This window comes from Haemaphysalis longicornis, unplaced genomic scaffold (genome assembly GCF_048455015.1).
Source record: "Haemaphysalis longicornis isolate Haplotype H1 unplaced genomic scaffold, Haemaphysalis longicornis Haplotype H1 scaffold_6, whole genome shotgun sequence".
NCBI lineage: Eukaryota > Metazoa > Arthropoda > Arachnida > Ixodida > Ixodidae > Haemaphysalis > Haemaphysalis longicornis.
Window position 1 is genome coordinate 85960973 of NW_027526407.1, and position 6000 is coordinate 85966972.

The following is a 6000-nucleotide window of genomic DNA, read 5'->3' on the forward strand; positions in this document are numbered from 1 at the left end:
GTGTAGTCATCATTCTTGCCGTACCGCTCTGGACGCGCGTAGAGCACGCGCGCGCCCAGACCGGCCGAGGTCTTCACCGTCCCCACTCACCCGGGGCAGCATGACGTGTACACACGCCGGAGCAGCGCGCGTCAACCACAGCCAGCCTCGACGTCGGCAGTTTGGGGCAAGTAGCAGATGATGTCATGTCGGCCCGCTTTGGGCTTTTTCGTGCGGGCGAAGAATAAAATGGATTTAAAATATGTTACGCCGAACGTTGGCTGTTGAAACTTGCTGGGAGATATTCCCTGATAAAAAGGAAGCATTTTACATAGTTATCTCAGCTTTGAAATTTCCTGTCAGTAATCCTTTAATTTGTTTACTGATCATGCGCACGGCTACTCTTCGAAAATATTTTGCTTATGTATTGCGTTCTTTGTAATCAAATAAACAGTTGTTAGTCAGCGCCTGCGTCGTCTTTCCTTCCCTTCGTCCCGTGTGTCGCGCTGTTTCGTTAAATGATGTACCAACCTGCCCAACTACAAACCCTGCTTCAAGATTAACAAGTGCGGCTGCAAAGTTCATACCAAAATGAGAGCTGAGAAGGCCTGGCAGTCGCGCCGGACAGAGTGTATAGAGTCCCAGAAAAGTGCTGACGAAACCATGCAATGCCTGACGAAGTGTCCCCTCACTCTGCACTACTTGATCGCAACACTTGAGCCACCAAATAGGCTGTACCCGCCGCGATGACTCAGTGGCTAAGGCGTTGCGCTGCTGACCACGAGGTCGCGGGTTCGATTCCCGGCCGCGCTGGCTGCTTTTCTGGAGGAGAAAAGCAAAAACGTGCATGTGTTGAGTTTCAAAGCGCGTTAAAGATCCCCAGAAGGTCAAAATACGGATCCCTCCACTACGACGTGCCTCATTGCACCGATGTGGCTTCGGCGCGTTAAACCACACAATCAATCAAATTAAATTAGCTACGCTTTTACATAAAGACACGAAGCTTGCGCACACCAATCCAGCACGGGGCCCGGAGGCATACGCCGGTTCAACCTGGAACTAACCCTAACCGCTTCCGTGCGCACCACGGAATCACCCGTAACAGCCTTACCTCTTTTTCCATCTGTACGACTTCTAGCTCTGGCATAATCGGCGTCCAGATGAATCACTCAACCGGCCGACGACTCCATGCAGAGGCGACGTATGAATCAACTGGGCCACGTGTTCACACGACGCGCACGTCCGCGTTCACCAAGCACAAGAAAGCCGTACTCGTCGTCCAACTGCCGCCAGCTCGCCGTCGAAATCCGGTGGCTGGTACGCTGCGATTGACTGTCGTAGCACGCCGGAAGAATTTTTGGAACGGCCGAGAAAACGCGACCCAGGACACCCCGGAAAAGCGACGGCGGTAGCCGTGAAACCTTGCGGAGCGCCCTCCAGGCACTCTTTGTGATGTCCGGGGGGAGAGGAAGAGTGAAAAAGCAGGGCAAGAAAAAAAGTTGAAGTGGGGAACGCCGCAGCAGGAGGCGCTGAAAGCAAGGACAGGTGCGAAGTAAAAACAAAACAGAATAAAGAAAAAAGAACACGGCAATGGAAGATAAGATCGGAGGGGAGGGGTCATCGGTTGGCGTGGTAGTCATCAAGGTACGTCAGACGAGGGGGAAGGAGGGAACGCTCATTCTTTCCTTTTTCCTCCTCACTTTCCTCTCTCAGAACAGAAGACTGCAGCCCGTGAACAAATCGAAAGTGCGCCACTGAAGACGAATGACCCAGATGCCGCAAAGGCCGCTCTCTGAATCTGTCAGAGTGAAACGGCCAGCTTGCCTGTCGCATTGCCGCTTTTTGATCCTCCGTCGATCAACTTCTTTACTTGCTGTTTATTTGCTGCATATTAAAAAAAATTTACGATCTTAAGCAAAGGCCACCATATGAGTTTTTTTTTTTTTTTTTTTTTCAAAACAAGCCAAATCCGGGAACCGGAACCGAATAAGATAAAACTACCGTGGCAAGAGAAACTCGGCAACGTTACACTAAGGGCCCTATTCTGGACTGCACAAATTGCCGGCATTTCGCCCATGTTTTTTTGCGTAAGCACGACGTAAGCAATCAGTGACGTGCTGCACCTATAGCTATGACGACAAGCAGTGTAATTTGACGAGTCACTCATAAAGATCGCCACCAAGGTATCAAATTTTGTGCAAGAAGGATATAAAAACACTTGGCATGTACTATAAAAATTAAGACGGCAGCTGAGGCTGACAAGAAAAACACATTTCTGGAGGTCAAATTTGGCGCCAACACCACAAGGCGATCGAGTAACGTTCATCCAAAAGCGAGCGAAAGGCGGATGTCGAACTAAAGAACATCACACAATTTTTTTACCGTATCTATTTATTTATTTCAATCGCTTTTATTAACATAGCTGGGCTCTCTGCTTCAATGCAAGCTTTGTTGCGTTATCACCTTCCCTGCCGCCACCACCGCCACGCCATCGTCTGCTTCTATGTTACAAGTTTATGGCGTGAACAAGAAAAAGACGGCCGCGACCATCGCTTCTATGACACATAAGAGCAGCGAAGCGCTACGCCTGATAACCGCGGAGCGTACCGATGTCGCCGATTCACTCATTCGTCAAGCTCGACTGCAATCAGCGTTGTAACGCACTAAATAGTCACTTTCCATTGTTATTTTTCTCTTAAGTTGGATCATGAGACCCAACAGCTTACTAGGACAAGCATGGACAAATGCAATGCATTGGGTTCTCTTTGTCATGGATAGGCTTGTACTGACCTCTTATGTTGCGGTTACGCCAACAAAGAATTTTTATTTCATTGCTAAACATAAAAGCAAAATACTGCATGTTATTTGTATGTTCAATGATTGCTGACTTGGAAGCAGTTGAAACTCTAATTTGTTTCGGTAGGAAACATGCTTTAAACAGCGCGCATGCGAAACTGCGCCTGCTGCAAATTGCCGCACATTTCGCGGCGCCGTAAGCCGGGGCAATATTGTGCCCCATTTTGCTTGTATTTTGGGACAAAAACAGCCGCCATTTTCAAGCTGTTACGTAGCATTACGTCACTTTTACGCAGGCTGAAGTTGCCAATGCATGACGTGATCGTTCCCGCCAACTGTTTAAATTACGTCACGCCTTCTCAGCCAATCACAGAGGGGGTGTGTATTACAAGCAGTATTGTTGTTGAATAGCAAAGACAGGCTTACGTTGTCATGTCCGCTGCATTTAGTCTGGTTTTTCATTGCCGGCCAGGAATTATGCGCCATTAGTAACGAGAAATAAGGCAAACTTTAGAACTGCTGTCCGTAGACGACATGAAACGTCAAAATGACGACAGCACACACAACCGTTTGGTCAACCAGAAGCACGTGACCAAAATTGAAAGCCAATCAGAAAAGACTTCCGGAAAATTGCCTGAATTGCCGGCAATTTGTGCAGTCGAGAATAGGGCCCTAAGAGACATTTTTCAACAAAATAGGTGAAATAGCGCCCGGCAAACGGGCACGCAGATTGTATTTTGTGCCGAAAATGAGCCAGGTTCTGTTGTGGCACGGATCAAATTGAGCCAAATTCGTTTTCGCAATGGGAGTGGGCTTTTGGTTTGGCCTAATATGACCAATATGGCAGCATCCTTGTGAGTTCCCGCCTGAAGCTGGAACTGTCACACGGGATGAATGAATTATTTAGGATATTAGTGAACATTTCAGTATAAGTTATGAGCTTTTTTCATAAACTAACTATTCTTAATTACTTGCGGCTGTAAACTTTCCCCGACTGACATGTAAGACATACCACATGAGATCTTTGACAGCGTTGCATTTAGTTCCCGTAACCAAATTTCGCTGTTTTCTCCAATTCTGTTGTGGTGGCTTTGTCTAATTTAAAAGAAAGCTCCTCGTTTAATGGCATAGGTACTTCTGAAAGTAATATATTTTGTTCAGTCGTATCATTGCGAGTATTTTCAGGCTTTCTCGACCACCACTAATGGGTTCGTAGGCCACTGGCCGTTCAGTAGAGGAGCGCCTGTCCCGAACGAACCAGATAACGGAGGGCCTGTATATGTTCGTTTCAGTGTGGCTGCAGTCGCGCTTTTGCGTGAAGAGTGCGCTTAACTGTAACATCTTGTAACAGCGCTTGCTTCCCGGCATGCTCTTCGCGGAGTGTCTGGTCTTCACCGCAGTTCATCAGCGTGCATTCCGTCTATGGTTGGCCACTGTTGGCTTCGGGGAAATAGTTCACTGTTGCATCGCAGCATTAGATGTGCGCGTGGCTCCAAGAGAAAAAATAATGACGATGGTTGTAACGCGAAGCTCTTTTGCACGCGAAAATGAAATGTCGGAGTTACAATTATTCCAAGCTCCTCAACCTTGTTTTACTATGGACCTTGTTTTATTATGTACGTCCGTGAAATGTCTAAACCGCTGAGCACGAGGTCGCGGGTTCGATTCCCAGCCGCGGTGGCCGTTTTCTGATGGAGGCAAAAAGCAAAAAACGCCCGTGTGTACGAGATTTCGGCGCACGTTAAAGATCCCCAGGTGGTGAAAATTAATGCGGAGCCCTCCACTACGGCGCGCCTCATCGCCTGCGTTGCGTCGGCGTGTTAAACCCCACAATCAATCAATCACATGTCTAAACTAGTTCTTTGCCTATATCTCTGTTTAATTTTGTTCTGTTGATTTGATGTGTTTTGCTATCTATTTATTTCTGCCAATATTGCTTCACTGATCTGTAACGCTCTAACCCCCTGTGTGTACGTGTGTTTTTTTGTACTGGGCACCGGAGGTGCACCCGGCAGGGTAAACTCCGGGACCTCCTTCTGCAATATTTATTGCTGTCGTTCTTTCTTGTATTTAAATATTTCTGAATAAAACCTGAAACCTGAAAATGCCGCTGCAATAGTAGTCAAAACGTCAACGATCGATGTGCCAACCACCCGATAGGCAACGTCCAAGCCTCAATGCAAAATATACAAATTGAATGCGAGTCACAGTCCAAACTCAGTCGACAGCAAACGAATTTCTCGCGAGAAAGCTGAACAGCCCCCATCCATGCACCGTCAACCGAGACTGACGGCTCAGTACTCGACCAGAAACAATTGATGGCTGCTTTGTACACTGCAGAGATACTGTCTTTTTCTGGGACATTTTACAGCGAACGCTCAGAAAAGACATGGATATTACACCTTTCTCAATCCCATTTTTGTCATTCCGCAAATCCTGGTGAGCCACCATATGACATGTTTGTGTTGATTGGTTTGTCCAGTCTGTGGCGATGCCGCTTATGTGTTAGGCATGCTGAGCCACCAAGATCAACTAAGTCATATTTCCGAGAAACTATGGCATTTGTATATCTATAGTGTGCATAGTTTGCTGGACCAACCACCTGACTGGTTCCCTCTTTTGAACGCCTGCGTGTGTAACGGTGTGTTTGCCTGAATTTTGATGTATATGTTCTTGTCATAACTTCAGTGTATTCTTTTGTTTGCTTGTTTTCCTCGTACTGCAACGTCTGGGCGTATTCTCCCATGTAATAAAGAAAAGAAGTATCGGAATGACGCAGTAGTCGGATAGACATCGGCTTCATAACGCGAGGGACTCAGGTTCGATTCAAGCCACGGGAAGTGTTTTTCTATTGTTTTCATCGACAGTCGTCACGCGTCCTCCCATTGTGTAAAGTTGGCTTTCCTGCATTGCGTTTCCTTTATGATACCACTATCAGTGAGACCAACAAAGCTTCGCTGTAAAAGAAAGTGCTTTGTGAGCGCGAAACGGCGCTGGGTAATGATCATCAACGTGGTCCACACCAGTGTTCAAACATGATCATGATTGTAGTCGTCCGGTACGAGCCGATAGATGGCACTGAGCTGTAGCTTCTTACGAGATATGTTTACCGAATCCCCCCTTACACCAAATGTATCTGAGAAGTACGCTACAGCGGGAGTAAAACACTGAAGCCTTATATCTAGTGTTTCTCTTTCCTGGGCTTACAATATCTTGAAATTCAGA

The 6000-nt window shown here is 47.0% G+C and overlaps 1 protein-coding gene across 2 annotated transcripts in view; it reads right to left on the minus strand.

The window, feature by feature from the left end:
• Positions 1-6000, minus strand: part of LOC144143601 (pancreatic triacylglycerol lipase-like) — an 81928-nt gene that overhangs the window by 46673 nt on the left and 29255 nt on the right. The window contains exon 1 of one of the 2 annotated variants that reach the window (XM_077675424.1): positions 1091-1483. The exons of the other annotated variant lie outside the window; for it this stretch is intronic. The gene's annotated coding sequence lies outside the window, so the exon portion shown is untranslated. Of the gene's footprint in view, positions 1-1090; positions 1484-6000 lie in introns of those variants that run through there. 2 annotated transcript variants of the gene reach the window in all.